At 36.6% G+C, this 19,573-nt stretch overlaps 1 pseudogene; it reads right to left on the bottom strand.

Moving 5' to 3' along the window:
• Nucleotides 1-19,573, bottom strand: part of LOC107560631 (zinc finger protein neuro-d4-like) — a 69,950-nt pseudogene that overhangs the window by 1,388 nt on the left and 48,989 nt on the right.

Below are 19,573 nucleotides of genomic sequence, written 5' to 3'. Positions count from 1 at the left end.
TATATATATATATATATATATATATATATATATATACAGTGTATATATATATATATATATATATATATATATATATACACACACACACACACTTCTTAACTCTTAACCTTTTTTAAACATAATTTTTTTCTGTGTATATATTATATTATATTATATTTTTGGCAAAAGTTAGACATTTATTTATTTAGTTAGTTAGTTAACATTAATGTTACACGATGCATTTGTCACAGTCTTTATACTATTTATCAATTGATATTAATTAATAAAAATAACAGATTAGATATATTACTATATAATACTATATATATATATATATATATTAGTGCTGTGTCAATCAATTAAAAAAATTAACAAATTAATCACATATTTTTCTGAAATTAATCGTGATTAATCATAATTAATCCCACGGTCCCACCTAACATTTAAGTTTTTAAATATACTTTTATATTGCAATAATTTCACATTCATCTTCATATTAATATATATAATCTTCAAATTAACATAAAGACAGTATATTTTTAATATTTGTTTAATGACATTTTTTTATGACTGAAGGCGAGAATCACTGTTACCAATACTACTGATGTCTCTATAGGAAATTTTTTTTCCCCCAAAATATTTAACGATTGGCTATAGCCATTCAACATTACAGTATAATTGAGAACTATCAGTTTTAACATTTATTAGACTTTAAAAAGTTACTTCTAATTTACGTGAACTTAAAACAATTGTCACATAAACCCATTATAATAAATGTCATATTTAGCTACTTGTGCCCTTCTGCAAGTAGAAAATTTATATATATATATACATATTGATATAAAATGATTGATAAAGTTTTTAAACACTAAATTCTAAATTAAATATAGATGAATCCATAAAGCTTACAAAACTTATTGATTTTCTCTTGTTTCTTTTATCACAGCAGCTGGGTTATTTGGTTATTCTGTCTGCTTTAAGAGCGTCTGCTGCTGAACATGATGGGGATCTGACACGCGTCATAGTTTCTCACAACTCTTTACCTTTTCTGACCCACTTCAGCTCTTAAAGTCTCTATAATGAGCTGACGAGTTGAATGGGGTGTTATAGATGAGGGAGACAGTGCTGGGTTGCTCCAGGACAGTTTTGAAAACCACTGCATTTCAAAGACATGTTCTTAAATGTGACTCATATATAACAAATGCTTACATGCCCAGTTTTAAGGCAGCTTTAATCGCCTTTTTGGTAACTTCATGCCTTAACTGACGACATAACTTTGACATTGCATGCTCGTAGTTTGTTTTGCACTTTAATATTAAATGATACAGGCTACAGCGCGTGCAGCCGCATTTGTGCGTGCAATTGAAGAGCACATGTTCCGAGCACAGTATAACAGCTGACAGGACAGGAACATTTGTTTTTACTGACATATGGCCTGACAACATCTCATCTGACCGCAGTTCACTGTTGTTCTACTGATGCTCCCTCATCACCTGTACCGTTTCCATGCTTGTTTGATTAGCGTCTGGCGCTGAAGCGAAGTTGTAGTGCACATCTGAAAATTCTCCCGTTTGTTGTGGTTATAAAGACAGTTCTGAGTCTAAATAAATGCAATTCTTGTCAAGAAAATAAAGAGACCGAAGCAGCAGTTGTGAGTGGGGTGGCCCTAGCTCCGCCCCTGTGTTAATTGCATTTAATATTTTTAACATGTTAAACTGAAAAATTCATCGTTAATTTTGACAGCACTAATATGTATATATATATATATATGTATATATATATATATATACAGTATATATTAGTAAATGTTGAAATTATCTATCTATCTATCTATTTTCTTAATATTATATATGTTTGTATACTTGTGAGTGTGTGTATACTTATACATTTATTTGATATTATATGAATTTATATGAAAATAAATATATATTTATATTCATATAAATGAAAGTAACTATTTTATGCATTTTTACAAGTACAAAAATAGTGATTAAGAATATGATTCTTCTTCTTCTTATTTTATTTTTAAACACAATGTAAAACACATAGCACATACCCTCCGGAGGCTCCGACATAGGGGGGCTTAGACAATACATGTGATACCCTCTGTCACAATCATCACAGAATAAAAGCTGATCCTGTAAAAATAATGCAAGTTGATCCTTGTATGGACGTGTCCCCAAACACCAGTGCTGGGGCCTTGGATTAAACAGTTCAGAAACACAACAACGATTGCACTGGAAAAGTAAGTTGCTTGGTTCAGTTGACTTACATCGTTCTCTGATGTTCCGCACAGGCTGCAGGATTTGCATTCAATGCACTGCCAGCGGTAGGTCCTCACCGCCGCCGTCATGTTGACCGTGAACTGCAGGCACGACGGATGACCTGTAAGAGCCCAAAAAAAAGGTAATATGTTGAGAAAATTAATAAATCCCATTTCCGTGCGGAGCTTACATGGGCTTGGTCGCACCTGATCGGCCGCAGTCCGCACAGGAAATTAGATCTTCAGGACAGCCTGTTTTCTTAGAGCCTCCTAGACAGAAGTCACAGTAGCCGTTCGGGATGACAGAACCATCGGCTGCTTTTTTGGCTGCAAACAGAAGAGAAAGGTGCAAAAATGTTATGGAAATGCAGTTAAGAAATATGTTATTATTAATTAATGCGTTACGTGTCAAAGACTAACAATGAAAACATTTTTTTACAGCATTTATTCATCTAGGTTAATGGTAATTTGTAAATATATTGTTCATCTTTATTCATAAATATATTGTTCATATTTAATTCATTTTTCTTCATAATACATTAACAAATGTTAATTTATACAACTTTAAATAATAATTATAATAATATAGTAGTATGTGCGTAAATTAACATTAACCAACACTACTGTGTGTGTGTGTGTGTGTGTGTGTGTGTGTGTGTGTATATATATATATATATATTAATACAATATAAGAAAATTAATTATTCAAACAACATTTATAAAGTTACAAAAGATGTCTATTTCAAATAAATGTTGTTCATTGAACTTCCTATTTATCAAATAAATAAAATAATTGAAAAAATAAAAGTTAAGATGTTGTGGATTGGTTGCTGTCGCAAGGTGTTTCGGTGTACTTTTTAGAGCATTGTTATGTGGATGCTAGGGTATTCTGTGTGGTTTCAATGATTCTTTGCTTAAAAAAGACCACCGTCAAGCCTCTACAATATTCTGGTCTCTAGATATGACTTCAGTCCCTCGTGCAGTGCCCATCTACATACATTTTTTGCCCATTTTACTGTTCACAAGAAGAAAATCATGTCTGCTTAGCAAATAAGTATCATTCATGTAGCACAAACACATTTTAATACTGAGAGCTTTCTTCAAATCCCAACCCTAAGCAATAGAGCAATAGTGCGAGCAGCACTAACTACAGCTGCTCATATGAAGCCTGCCGGATCGTGTAGTGTGTTTCTGTCCATATGTTTCCTATCACAGTCGTAAATGGGCCTGCTGAAGCCTGCAGTCGGAGCGGAGGGAAGGGGACAGGCTCTCCACTGGGAGAACTGGAGGTCTGTTAAATATTGTCACAGGAAGAGAGGAAACTGCTGCGGAGACAAACAAATACACAGCAGGAGACTGGTGTATATAATTAACAAGGAAGACAAGGACAGCTCTGTGCAGTGCTCAGATCGGCTTGAATTCATGGCTGAACGGGTCTGGCTTTCAGCCGGTTGAATTCAATGCAACAGTACGACTGGTTTTGCTTGCATATATATACAGTAGTAGAAATAAGTGTATGTGGCAGTGTAAAACAACACACAGACACACACACACACACAGTGATCATGAGCGGGTGATTTGGAGAGCTCTGGCCCTCTCCAGCGAGGTCATTAATCCACTCCATCCTCTAGAGATCCTATCAGTGGGGGAGGGAGCATGTGTGTGTTAGAAAGAGAGAGAGAGAGAACGGGGAAAGGTGGTGCTGTTTTATTATCTAATCTCTAGAGAGAAGAGAGAAAGAACCAGGATAAGATAAGAGATGGGGAAAGTAAAACCCAGTGCAGATGAAAAAAGTGTTCGCCGTCCAAACCTCTGTGTGAAAACATACGCAAATAACTCCACAAATTGCGCATGCAAAGTTGAGCGGGGGCAAGAACTGGACTGAAGCGGTTTCTAAATCAAGATGGCATTAGGACATACAGTAGAGCTTGTGGTGTGTGAGAGGCTGCATTGTGTAGCATGGATATCAGCAGTAGCATTAGAGGCAGGACTGCAATGAGATGAGCACACCGTGTGCTGTGGAACTGTCCAGGGTGCTTAAAGCCAAACGCTACACATTTCAGCACAGGCCAGGTCTCTGCACAGTTTGAATAGAGGGGAAAATAAAAGCTGGAGGCACACTGGTTCACTATTATGTAGTTAAAACTGTATCAGAAATTTTCACTAATGCAAGGGCAATTCAAAATTGCTCCAAAGAGTGAAAAATTTAAGGGGGTCTGAATACTTTCCGTACCCACTGTATATACAATCCAAAAATACATTTGATATTTTTATCTGTTGTTTCTAATTTTACAAATAAATATTTTCATTTGCACTCAGCATTGCAAGATATATGTGAATGCATTTGTGAATATTTTTAGGGGGGGGGGGGTCAAATAAACACCTACAAAATGGCAAAATCTTGTTTCAGATTTACTTTTGGAAGCATTCCAAAGAAATATTAAAATATGATTATTATTATTATTAAACTCATATATAAACAATTCAAATAAACTGGTCATTTAATTTCATGAAACACTTCATCTTTAATAATAATAATAATAATAATAAATTATTATTATTATTATTATTAAAGTCATACATAAACAATAAAAACTGGTCACTTTTCTTTATGTTTAATAATAGTAATAATAATAATACTAATAATAATAATAATTATTATTATTATTATTGTTGTTGTTGTTGTTGTGGCTGTTGTTGTTGTTTTTAAAACATATGAACAAGGCGTCAAGTGTTTTTTGTGGCACATTTTTTATTGTTTATATATGACCTGTATAATAATAATAACAATAATAATATGTATTATTAGTATTATTATTATTATTGTTGTTGTTATTTTTAAAACATTTGAACAAGGCAACAAGTGCTTTTTTTCTGGCACATTTTTAAAAATCGTTTATATATGATCTGTATAATAATAATAATAAGTAAACAACAACAACAACAACAATAAGAATAGTTATTATTATCATCATCATCCTCTTGGTCTTAAATAACCAATTAAAATAAACAGTGTTACAAACTAATTTCTACCATGAAAAACAAATCAGAGGTGTTGGACTTTAAAGAAGGGCTGTCAGTCTGTCTGCATCTTGGGAACACATTAAAATCCCTTGGACCTTTGGATCATGCAAATTTGTATTTGCAACCAGTTCTTCAAAATGGCTGAAAAAGCACCTGTCTCATGAATAATACTGAGAGGTGCTGCTAATATGCGTGTGTTCAAATCTATTGTCGATCTAACACATCTACAACACATGACCACAGTGTTTAAAGAGCCTTTAAAGAAAATCTTTTTCTACAGTTGCTATTTCCCTGTGAACTGATCTGAAATCAAGACAGCCAATCAGACCGGAGCTTGCTATTTGTGTGTGTAACCAGATGGTCAGTCGATGGTTCATTGGCCTGAAGCTGAGACTAGCATACAGCGAGCAACCAGTCCACACTTGCCATGCAACTCGCTTTAATAATCAGTGGGTAAAAATAGTAAAGGCTAGTTTAAATAGAGAACAAGAGGGTTGGAATGTAAATTATAAGGAGAATTACTGAAAGCTGGGCAGTTCACCGAAAATAAGGAAGCAAAGCGCTCTGGCATACACATTCACACTGCATAATTAGAGTATGAAAACTAGTGAAGGAGTGAACTGCACTCCAGAAAGCAGCGCTACAATCTGTCTTACACAAATATTGGCTGCAGAATATGATATAAGGGTGAATAAATTATGTCTGAATTTAGATTTTTGGGAGAACTATTCCTATAAAGAACGCAGGCTAGTTAATTTGATGGAATGTAATATTGAAAAATAAACATGGAGGAAAATAAAAAAGAGGGTATTTGACAGCAGTGTTTAGTATCACTTTTAGTATCACATGGTTAGTATCACTAAGAAAATATTATAGTTTTTATTAATATTTTGAATTCGTTTTTATTTTTATATTTTCATTTGAATTTTAGTTGAAGTTTTAGTCTGTTTTTGTCATTTTTAGTAGTTGTTTTTTAAATGTCTATATAGTTACTTTATGAATTGTTATTTCGGTTAGTAAATTGAAATGAGAAATGTTGCTTCAACCCATAAAAAATTGTTTTCAGTTAGGTTTTAGTTGTTTCGGTGATGTTGAATAATATTTATGACTTGACTTTTCAATGCATTCAGGTTTCCTACAGTTATATAGAATTGAAAAGTTGTGAGAATAATTCTATTCTTTTGTCCCTCTGTCTTTTATACCTGTCTCAAAGGCAGCTGTGTTCACAAGTCCCTGAGGAGTGCCTGCATTCACGAACATGAACACACTCTCTTGCTGTCTCACATGTACTAAACACAAACAACATATATGCATAAAATAAAGGCTTGAATACAAGATCTGAAAGAGCAGAGAGTGAATCAGCAGATTCTAGCATAAGCACAGGGCTGCCCCGTAGCCTGCCTGATTCCAGTAAAAACCTATCAATGATTAAAAGCCTGCAGTCGTGTTTAAAGGGGTTATATGATGCGATTTCAAGTTTTCCTTTCTCTTTGGAGTGTTACAAGCTGATTGTGCATAGATAAGATCCCTGAAGTTGCAAAGACTAAAGTCTCAAAACCAAAGAGATATTCTTTATCAAAGTTAAGACTCTGCCACGCCCCCCTAAAACGGCTTGTTCTAACACGCCCCCACATATCTACCTCACTATGTGGAAATATTAGCATAATGCCGCCCAAACGTTCACGCAAAGAAAGAAGGCGTGGTTTCAGTAACCGCAGTTAGTGTTGAAGCAGCATGTCAGGGAGACGCTGTGTGTTTCTAGGCGAAAGCAAAAGCACTTTATTTGGCCTTCCAGAAGTAGATGCATTTAGGAATCTTTAAGATTACTTACAACAGAACAGCAATGCATTTTATGGACAACCATTTTGTGAACCTAGGAGAGGAGGTAATTCTGACTTAGCTATGACAATCTAGTCATGTCAACATATTCTGTTACACCAAATACACTAAATAATGATCTTTAAAAAAGCATCATATGACCCCTTTAAGGTATAGTGTTCCGATGTCAGCCACAGGCAATCAATCCTGCTTTCTCGTACATGCACACACACATCACACACAAAAAAGAAAGATGGGAGCAGTGTTGGGTGTAATGCATTACAAGTAACGCTTTACGTAATCAGATAACTTTCAAATATCCTTTATGTATTTAATCCCATTCTATTAACCAATGTATTTGCTTCTGACCTTCGATGATCCAGTTTAATCATACTAATAAGCAAAAATTACTCTAGACACACATTTGTGTGTCTTTTTTTATTGCTGAAGTGTGTTGAAATTTCTTCTTCTGCATTCTACTGTACGGACGTAAATGTACTTTCCCTTCAGCATGAGTCTTATTCATTTCACTTTTGGTGTGAAAAGGCTTTTATATTTGCCAAAAATATAACTTTTTTATTTTAAAAACAAACAAGCAAGCCCTGTCCAGATTTAAAAAGTAACGCAAAAGTAACGTAACGCATTACTTTCCATAAAAAGTAACTAAGTAATGTAATTAGTTACTTTTTTATGGAGTAACGCAATATTGTAATGCATTACTTTTAAAAGTAACTTTCCCCAACACTGGATGGGAGGAGAGAGAGAGGCAGACAGATGCTCTGTTCCAAAATCTAGTGAGCTGCCTTCATAGGCAGCATGTTAAGGTATCATAAGACGCGATCCCCACGCAAACCTGTTCTAAAATGTAGGCAGCTTAATTATGATGCCCTCTAAGATACATCATTTCAGCCACATTTTCCTTTGTGGAAAAGGAAATCCCAGAATGAGAGGAGTACGGGATATTTGTAGAACGTCACAAGACAAAATGTTTTTATTTGGAATGCCAAACACAAACAACACTTGAGTTATAATTATAATTATATAATATAATATAGTATATTAGAGTTATACTATATTATATTATATAATTATATAATATAATATAATATAATATTATATTATATAATTATATTATATTATATTATATAATTATATAATATAATATAGTATAACTCTAATATAATATAATATAATACACAGTGCAATTAAATAATACAATTATTAGAGTATAAAACTACATCAATATATAATTAACAAAATTTAAATGAACATAATATATCGTACGTAAAACCACTACATTTAGTGATGTCTACTGTGATGTATACAATAAGAATATTTGTTTTTAGTCTATTATTTCAGATCTCACGCAGAGACGGTTTATTCAAAGTAATACATTTAATTCCATATGAAAAATTATATTTAATTGAAAACTAATGATGATGATAATGATGATAATAATAATAACTATTGATATTAACACTTCGCTTACAGTTAATTAAAAATGTATTTTTATCCAAAATATGTTATGTATTTTTAATATAATATAATGTAATATTTTATATTATAAGAATTTTTTAGGTAATATTTTTTTTTCGATGATACATTTGATTCTATATGAAACTCATATTTTTTATTAAATAATAATACTTTAGTACTTAAATATACTTGTTGTTGTTATTATTACATTGTTAATATAATGTAGAGTACATTTATTTACAGTGAATTTATAGGAATTTAAATTGCATTCTACATAAAAGTTATATTTCATTAAATAATTCTAATAACACTTTATTATTTAAATATACTTTATAAATATACTTTATTATTATTATTATTATACAGTGTATTTATATATAGGATTTAGTTATGTAGGTGATTTAATTCTATATGAAATTTGCATTTCATAAAAAAATTATAGTAATAATAATAATAAACTATTTATATTTGTCCAGTTATTAATAGTTAATTAAATTACTTGGTTATAGTTCATTAAAGTGCATTATTTTGTGCATATGTGTGTTATGTATCTTTATTCTTATGAGAGTCATTTTTAGTATCATGCTAATGCCAAACTCTATTGAAGTTGAATCGAGTCTCCCATGCAGAGTTGCTGCCTATGAAGAGTTTTCAAAACCAGTCACTTTTGAGTTTCCATGACAGTTAGGAAGCTGCTGTTCTAGAAGACATCTGTCTATGCAGACAGCGAGGCAGCACACTAGGTATTGGAACAAAAGCCCTATATTAACAAAAAAAAACAAAAAAAAAACAGAAGATGTGAAGAACAGAGAGATGAGTGAAGCCAAAAGAAAAACATAGATTGAGAGTTTTAGAGACAGACGCAGGAGTTTCTTTGCCATGCCTTCCTACCTCCCTAAATCTTTCCCAATGCAGCATTTGGCCAATTACGAGGAGAATGCAGGCAGAACAGCACACTTCACAGCTTTCAAGTGTGTCTGCAGCCCCATGGGAATTCAAAGACAGAGATAGGAAGAGGAATCCTCAAAAACCTTCCTCCCTCATCATTTCTCGCACTCTCCGCACCACTCACTTCTCCAAATGATCCTATAGTAACACCATTCTATTTTAGCAAGATCACACATCTCTAATTAAGACATAATTGGCTGGGAGAGAAAGCAGCTCAAGTAACACCGCCACAGGAAGTTCTCACAAGCACCTGTTGGCACAAATTTCCATGGTCACACATCCCAAAAATATGAGGCCATCAAACTAGAATCATGCAAAAGCATTTTAGCAGCATTGCTCACACTAATAAAGACGATTGCACATGCCTGATCTGACGTGTACATACATCACTGTGACTTTGAAATAAGGGGTAGATTAAAGCTTAAGGAGAAAGACAGATAAACATTTAAAAACTCAAGCAGCGTGTGAGTCACTGATGGAGCGCATTTCAGCAATATCATCCTGCACCATTTTTGATTTGTCCCTCAGTTTATAGTAAAGTATATATATATAATATATAATATATTTTTTTATGAATAGAAATTTCAAAAGAACAACCATTTGTCACAATATAAATGCTTTACTGTCACTCTTGATCAGTTTTATGCATCTTTGCAACTTTTGAATAGTGTTTCACATTTTCCACAAAAAATAATACGATTCTAACATTGATAATAATAAGAAATAGTTATTAAATGGCAAATTAGCATATTAGAATAATTTCCGAAGGACTCAGCTTGCTATCACAGGGGAAAATTACATCTTAAAATATTAAATATTAATATTAAATATTAAAATAGAAAAACTGTTATTTTAAATTGTTGTAATATTATTTAGTATTACTGTTTTTGCTCTGTGTGTGTGTGTGTGTGTGTGTGTGTGTGTATGTTTTATCAAATAAATGCAGCCTTGGTCATAAGAGACTTCTTTTAATAAACAAAACAAAAACAAAATAATATTACAACAATTTAAAATAACCGTTTTTCTATTTTAATATTTAATATTAATATTTCATTTTTTCCATATACACTCTTAAAAATAAAGGTGCTTCACGATGACATAGAAGAACCTTTTTGTATAAATCGTTCCATAAAGAACCTTTAACATCTGAAAAACCTTTCTGTTTCATAAATGGTTCTTTGTGGCGAAAGAAGGTTCTTCAGGTTATAAAAAGGTAAAAAAGAGATTCTACAGCCCTAACTGATTTTAAAATATAATTTTGGCAGCTCCTGAAATGGGTTGTATTGACAGTACCTGAGCAGTTGAAGAATATGCTACAGCGCTCAATCAAAGACGTGCATTTATTGCTTGGACGGAGCAAGAACACCTAAAATGCAGGTGTAGATTCAGTCGAGTGATAAAGTTTTACCCTATTCAACTTAATGCTGCTGAACTGAATTTATGGAGCAAACTATTTGCTAAAATATCCATAACATTAACAGCACCACTGTAACGCCAAGCCAGCAGAGGGAGCCCTCGCCCGAGTACTGACCGTGCTCCACTCCCTCTGCTTCCTCTGCTTTCACTTCCTGTTTGACTCTCATATAAACTGAGACCAGTCCATGTGCTGATCGCGAAGTATTGCCAGTTTATCTGCCTTACCAAGCGTTATTCTTCCTCTGTTCCTGATTGATTTCCTGTGTATGATTCTGCCTGACTTCTTGACTCACAGTATTTGTACTCTGCCCCTTTTGTTCTGACGCCTGATAGGACTGATGTTTGTGTTTGGACTCATTGCCTGCCTCTCCACTATTGTCTCTGCTTCTGCCCTTGTGTATGACGAACGATCTGCTTGCTTCTCTGACTTTGACCCTCTGCCTGATTATCGACATCTGTTTAAAGCCTTGACCTTTAATAAACTTCTGCTCATGGATTCTAACAAAACTCCAGCGTCTCTGTTACAGAATACTTCGCCACCTATGAATCCAGCGGAAGTGTCGAATCTGCAAGCAGCATTCTCATGCCAAGCTGAAATGCTCCAGAAATATCAGGAACAACTCACCAAGCTGCAGACCGTCAACGAACACCTGACGCACTACATTCGATCTCTCCCTCCACCCACTCCTAAGACCGTAAGTCTCGCTCTTCCTGACAAATTTGACGGTACCGCTGAGCAATGCAAGGGCTTCATTCGCCAAGTACAAGTTTATCTGGATCATCAAGGAGAGAGATTCGAATCAGAGGGCAAAAATTGCGCTTTCATCATGACACTGTTGATGGGCAGAGCTATCGACTGGGCAGCAGTTGTTTGGGACTCGGATTCACGCCTGAGGAATTCAGTGACATACTTCATTAAACAACTCCGTGAAGTGTTTGAATATCCTCACGGCGGAAAGGACGTTTCGACACAGCTCATCAATCTGACACAAGGTAATCGTTCCGCTGCTGAGTTTGCCATTGAATTCAGAATGCTCGCTGCCCAGAGTGGATGGAATGATGTCGCTTTAAAAGCTATGTTTCACAAAAGTATCAACGGCAATCTTCAGGCAGAACTTGCATGCAAGGATGAGGAGTCCTCCTTCTCCGATTTTGTCACACTCACCATCAGGATTGATAACCTCATGAGACAAGCTCCTAAAAGGAGAAGTGGAAAAGGTGGGCGAACCAACGATCTCACACCCAACCCTTTGGAAATGTCTTCCGCTAAGGAACCCATGCAAATAAATGCGTCCCGACTATCTGAGAGTGAGAAAGAACGGAGACAACATCAATGACTGTGTTTTTACTGTGGTAAATCAGTAAAAAACTGCCACCGCAGTTTAGGATGCCCCCACAAGCTTCAAAATAATCCCCGGGTAAATATTGAACATTTTGCCCTTTTAAGCAACAAGTCATTCACACTCCCTGTTGTCTTAAGGACTGATACTCTCTCTCTTGACCTGATTGACTGATTGACTCCGGAGCCGTCCTGAATCTCATCCACCAGGACATCGTAACCAAATATCAAATCCCTACACAAATGTGCACCCCACCTATCCAAGTCAAGGCTATCGATGGTGAATTGATTGGAAGAGGCATCACTCACCAGACCAAAACACTCACCCTCCAAGTTGGAACCCTTCATAAGGAATCCATTGCCTTTTACATCATCGACTCTCCCAAACAGGCACTTGTTTTAGGATATCCATGGCTCTCTACTCACGACCCCGAACTCTCATGGCATCAAGGTGAATTGACACGCTGGTCATCTTTCTGTATGAGTCACTGTATCACTGCAACACCCCAACCATGTCTCGCAACCAGTGTGGAAAGCCCTGAGACACACAAGAAAGTTAATGTTCCCCATTGTTATCAAGATCTCTCTGATGTATTCAGCAAGGTGAAAGCCACACAACTTCCTCCACATAGACCTGGGGACTGTGCCATCGATCTCCTGCCTAACACACAAACCCCAAGAGTAAAGTATATCCACTTTCCAGAAACGAAAGTCAAGCCATGGAAGAGTATGTGGATGAACCCTTGAAATCCGGTTTTATCCGACTATCAACCTCCCCAGCAGCTGCAGGATTCTTCTTCGTGGAGAAGAAAGATGGTGGACATGGAAGAGTATGTGGATGAAGCCTTAAAATCCGGTTTTATCCGACCATCAACCTCCCCAGCAGCTGCAGGATTTTTCTTGGAGAAGAAAGATGGTGGACTAAGACAGTGTATTGATTATAGAGGACTGAATAATATTACTGTTAAGTTTCACTATCCCCTTCCTTTAGTGCCATCAGCACTAGAACAACTCAGAGAAGCCTAAATCTACACCAAACTCGATCTTAGAAGTGCATATAATCTCATCAGAATCAAAGAAGGGGATTGTTATCAAGATCTCTCTGATGTATTCAGCAAGGTGAAAGCCACACAACTTCCTCCACATAGACCTGGGGACTGTGCCATCGATCTCCTGCCTAACACACAAACCCCAAGAGTAAAGTATATCCACTTTCCAGAAACGAAAGTCAAGCCATGGAAGAGTATGTGGATGAACCCTTGAAATCCGGTTTTATCCGACTATCAACCTCCCCAGCAGCTGCAGGATTCTTCTTCGTGGAGAAGAAAGATGGTGGACTAAGACTGTGTATTGATTATAGAGGACTGAATAATATTACTGTTAAGTTTCACTATCCCCTTCCTTTAGTGCCATCAGCACTAGAACAACTCAGAGAAGCCTAAATCTACACCAAACTCGATCTTAGAAGTGCATATAATCTCATCAGAATCAAAGAAGGGGATGAATGGAAAACAGCTTTTCTCACCACTAGGGGGCACTATGAATACAAGGTAATGCCGTATGGGCTGCCCAACTCTCCCGCTGTGTTCCAATCTTTCATAAATGAAATCTTCAAGGACCTCCTGAATAAATTTGTGGTTGCATACATCGGTGATATCCTTGTATTTTCCAAGACAGAACACGAGCACATTTCCCATGTCAGAACAGTCCTTTCTCGGCTCTTAGAGAATGAATTATATGGATGCCTCAGACTGTGGCATAGGTGCTATACTCTCTCAGCGACAAGGACAACCAAGCAAATTGTATCCATGTGCTTTCTTCTCCAGAAAACTAACCTCCGCTGAGCGCAACTATGATGTTGGAAATAAGGAACTACTCTCCATGAAAGCAGCGATCAAAGAATGGTGTCACTGGCTTGAGGGAGCTCTTCATCCCTTCCAAGTGATTACAGACCATAAGAATCTTGAATATATATAAAGAGTGCCAAGCGTCTTAACCCCCGGCATTATTCTTCACACACTTCAACTTTACTGTAACTTATCGGCCTAGCAGCAAGAATGGAAAAGCAGACGCTCTTTCCCGACAATATGATTTCTCCACAGAGCATCATATCACCGGTCCCATCCTACCCAGCTCGATCATCCTAGCCCCAGTCTCCTGGGATCTATCGACTTCATCACTGACCTCCCACCATCCAATAATAACACTACTATACTGGTTATCATTGACCGTTTCTCGAAGTCCTGCCGTCTTATTCCACTACCCACTGCCATGGAAACCGCTCAAACCCTCTTCACATATTTATAGGATATATGGACTACCAGAGGACATAGTCAGTGACCGAGGTACCCAATTCATGTCTCAGGTCTGGAGGGCATTCTGCAATCAGTTGGATATCAACATCAGTTTCACTTCAGGCTATCACCCACAAGCCAACGGACAAGTCGAACGACTCAACCAGGAAATAGGAAGGTATCTCCGAAGCTACTGCAGCCGTGAACAGCACAGATGGTCTGAGTTCTTGCCATGGGCGGAATACGCCCAAAACTCTCTGACTCACTCCTCTACAGGTCTAACCCCCTTCCAGTGCATCCTAGGATTCCAACCGTCTCTGTTCCCGGGGTCTGGCGAACCCTCCTCGGTTCCTGCAGTGGACGACTGGATTCAACGTAGTGAGAGGGTGTGGGACAGTGCTCATGTCCATCTCCAGCGAGCTGTGAGAACACAAGAATTCCAAGCCAATAGACTACGTCGCCCACACCCTCCCTACCAACCAGGACAATGGGTCTGGCTCTCCACGAAGGACATCAAGTTGCGGCTACCAAGCAGGAAGCTCAGTCCCAGGTATGTTGGCCCTTTCAAGATACTAAGACAGATCAATGATGTAACATACCAATTGGAGCTTCCTGCTAACTATCGTATCTCCCTCTTTCCATGTGTCCCTCCTCAAACCCGTCCACTCGGGAGCTGACCCTGGCCATGAAGCCCCAGAACCACCACCCCCACTGGACTTTGATGGAACTCCGGCATATAGCGTGAATGTGTTACTGGACTCGAGACGAAGAGGGGGTCAGCTCCAGTATCTGGTGGACTGGACCTGAGGAGAGGTCATGGGTAGCTGCCCGGGACATTCTGGATCCATCACTCATCGAGGAGTTTCATCGAGTCAGACCCGATCGCCCAGCACCGAGACCACAGGGATGTCCACGTCGAGTTCCAGGAGTCGCTATTCTTCCTCTGTTCCTGATTGATTTCCTGAGTATGATTCTGCCTGACTTCTTGACTCACAGTATTTGTACTCTGCCCCTTTTGCTCTGACGCCTGATAGGACTGATATGTGTTTGGACTCATTGCCTGCCTCTCCACTATTGTCTCTGCTTCTGCCCTTGTGTATGACGAACGATCTGCTTGCTTCTCTGAATTTGACCCTCTGCCTGATTATCGACATCTGTTTAAAGCCTTGACCTTTAGTAAACTTCCGCTCATGGATTCTAACCAAACTCCAGCATCTCTGTTACAACTGCTGAAATACAAGCGCGCCGTTCTGTCAGTCAGATGCGCATGAAAGCTGCATGTGTTACTATAACAAACACTGTGCTTTCTTTCAGAATCATCATTGACTGGTAGAAAGACAAAAGTAGGTTACATAAAAGTTTTTACCTAAAGATAAAGTAAAGGTGTGAATAATTAAATTTTAGACACATTGTCAGTAATTTCATCAATGAAAATTGCGGTGTTTCATTAATGAATCCACATTTTTAAATGAATCGAGTGAATCAATGAGTCATTGAACCATTCATAAAGGCAGTCATTTGAACGAATCAATTGAATGATTGAATGACTCACTTAAGACAGGGATTTGCCGCCACCTACCGGCGCATTTAGTTTTATATTCAGAGTATCGTTTCTTTTTCAAATAATTGCATATTTCACTATTTATTTGTATTTTTTTATGCTGAATTAATTTCTTTCTAAAGCTACTTATATTTCAGCTTCATTTTTGTAATGTCTATTCAGTGTTTTTTTTTCTAAATTAACACAATAATAACTATTATCTTTAATAATAACTTTATCTTTAATCGGCACATGATGTACATGTTAATTAATTAATCTCATTAATTTGAGATTCATTTGATTAATTAATTGGCACATTATGCAATTAATTTTTTTTAAATAATCACTTGACAGCCCTATTTAAAACTTTAAAAAATGCCCCCCCCCCCACCCCCTGATGGTCACTGTGTAATTCGCACCCTGTATATATGTATTAAAGTGTCTCTCTTAAAGTGACAGCACTTTCTTAATGTTAATCAAACAGCAACAACACGGAAATCTATCACTGCTCTTGATTGAATAACTTTTGTGACTTTAATAAGGATTAATCTTTCATTTATACAGTCAAATATGCAATGTTATTTTACATTTGATTACTTTATTCAATTTCTGTACCTAAAAACGAATGTTAGACCTACATAAAAGACCTGAAAAGCACTCTTTATTTTATTTGTATCTTTGCTCTATTGTATTTATTTGTGCTGTTGCTTGTAGTTAGATTGTGTTCTTATTTGCTTTATTTTTATTTGACAATATAGTTTTTTCCCTAAACATAGTTTACTACATACCGAACTGTACCGAAACCGTGACTCTAAAACCGTGATACAAACCGAACCGTGAGTAAGTTGAACCGTTGCACCCCTAATATAATATATATATATATATATATATATATATATATATATATTTACACAATTTGCTTGATTTTTTTGTTAAATTAGTTATTTTTCATATTTACCTGAATTGTTCCTTTATCATGTGTTTTATACTGTGGAAAAACCTCACACAATAGCGTCTCTTGAACCAAGCTAGGTTTAAAATAGGACATAAGAGGCACCTCATTAAGTTTTGCTGCAGTGTGGATGGATTTTACACAAACAAATAGCAGATTCCCCCTCCTGAGCTCGGCTTTATTACTGCTACATCTTTGCCTAATCATTTTTTGAGGTTGCCCGCATGCTGCACCCCACTTCTTGACCGTGACAAATGGGGCAGACTTCTGCTTTTAATAACCTCCTTCATCATACTACCACAGACAGACATGCACACACACATGTCCATGTATGCTTACACATAAACAAACAGCATTTGTATTGTTGGGTTCGGAATAAAACCAAACAAGTACCAATCATTAACTCGATATATTAGCCAGGACAGTTAATTTGTTGATATTTGGCCATTTTGAGATTATTACCAGCATCAGATGACATGATTGGCTGATTAACAGAAGTGTGTCAGATCCAAAATCTACCAACAGATAAGTGGTAACCTAATTTATCCTTTCTAAGCTATTTCTATTTAATTCATAAAAATGAGTTTTGTTGGTATAATATATTCAGCTGATGATAAATAATATTTTTGACTTAAAAAAACAGTTAATTTAGATGTTACCACTTTTAGTTAACTATGTTTTTCTGTAACCAATGTTTAAAATATGTTTAGGGAATTATAAATAATATAATATAATATAATATAATATAATATAATAGTGTTTTTGAAATGAATCTCTTATGCTCTCCAAGGCAGAATTTGTTTGATCAAAATATTTTGTGAAATATCAGTGCAATTCAAAATAACAGTTTTGTTTTGTGTGTGTGTGTGTGTGTGTGTGTGTGTGTGTGTGTGTGTGTGTGTGTGTGTAACAATCAGATATCAGGGTATCAGAGGCTCGTTACACCAATTGGATATTGGGATCAATAAAAAAAAACAATATAAGTCCTATAATATAAATAAGTCATATGTGTATTTCAGTATCATACAGGCCTTGTTTGTCCAGTCAGTGACTAAGTTGCATAACAGAATGACACTGTGAAAGGAGAGGAGGATCAGCTTTTGGTGCATAATAAAACCTGATCTATGGTTGCGGTGTTGTCAGTCTGACGTGCACACACACACACACACACACACACACACGCACACACACAAACCAATGCTGTGAGATACATGGTGACTCTAGTGGTGAAAGCCAACAGTATGGATCAGCAGATACACACAGACTATCCTGCAGCCCAAAATTAACTGAATTAACACCACAATCACACTATTCTTTGAATGCATTTACAAAAGCAAAACTACTCTCCACCACAAAAAGGAATAACACAAACACACGCAAGCTAGCACTAGCATTATGAACTTTCACAACGCAATCCTTCACACAAGACAACATTCACAGGAAAGTACTGTATATGCAAGCGGAAGAAGAAACACACTTCAGTGAGCCTTTTCCACTCTCCAACCTTCATGGAACAGATGGAAACTGTAAACATTTGAAAATCAATATTTCCACTGCAGAACCCTGGGATTGTGAATCCAGAACAAACTCATGCAATATATATTATACTTATGATACGCCACGATAGCTCTCATGCTGAGTGATTTTTGTATACTCTCTGTCCTTATATATATATATATATATATATATATATATACTACCGGTCAAAAGTTTGGGATCAGTAAGATTTGTAATGTTTTTTAAAGAAGTCTCTTATGCTCATCAAGGCTGCATTTCTTTGATCAAAAATACAGAAAAAACAGTAATCTTGCTAAATGTTATTGCAATATAAAATAATGGTTTTTATTTTAAAATACTGTAGCATGTTCAAGCATGTTGTGTTATAGATAACAATGTGCTTAATGTTAGTGTTGCACTGTATTAATTTTTGTGTTGCGAACTGTTATTGGATGTTCGAGTTGGATGTGAAAAGAGGCTCCGCCCCTGTGTGTGTGTAAGGGGAAAGAGAGGGAAGGAGGGGGGAGAAAAAGTGCCTCGCTGGTTCAAGTGCGGTTCTCTTAGAAGTCGGGGTGTGTACGGCGTGGGTTGTGGCCGACAACAGCCCAAATAAACACCCCTTGTACATCAAAACGCCTCGTCCTTGTCTGAGAACGCTACAACACTTTAAAGGGGTCATATGATGCCATTTCAATTTTTCCTTTCTCTTTGGAGTGTTACAAGCTCTTGGTGCATAAAGAAGATCTGTAAAGTTGCAAACACTAAAGTCTCAAAACCAAAGAGATATTCTTTATAAAAGTTAAGAGTCAGCCACGCCTACCTATAACGCCTCGTTCTAACACGCCCCCACATACCTACGTCACGATCTGGGAAGATTTGCAAAACGCCTCCCAAATGTTCACGCAAAGAAAGAAGGTGTAACTTTTATTCTCGCTGTAGTATTGTTGCTGCCGCCGCCATGTCGTGAAGGCCCTGTGTGCTTCGTTGTGAAAGCGAAACTACTTTGTTTGGCCTTCCAAAAGAGGAC

Source organism: Sinocyclocheilus grahami, unplaced genomic scaffold (assembly GCF_001515645.1).
Source record: "Sinocyclocheilus grahami isolate Dianchi unplaced genomic scaffold, SAMN03320097.WGS_v1.1 scaffold736.1, whole genome shotgun sequence".
Taxonomy (NCBI): domain Eukaryota; kingdom Metazoa; phylum Chordata; class Actinopteri; order Cypriniformes; family Cyprinidae; genus Sinocyclocheilus; species Sinocyclocheilus grahami.
The sequence above is the reverse complement of the archived record's forward strand: the minus strand, read 5'-3'. Positions and strand labels throughout refer to the sequence as shown.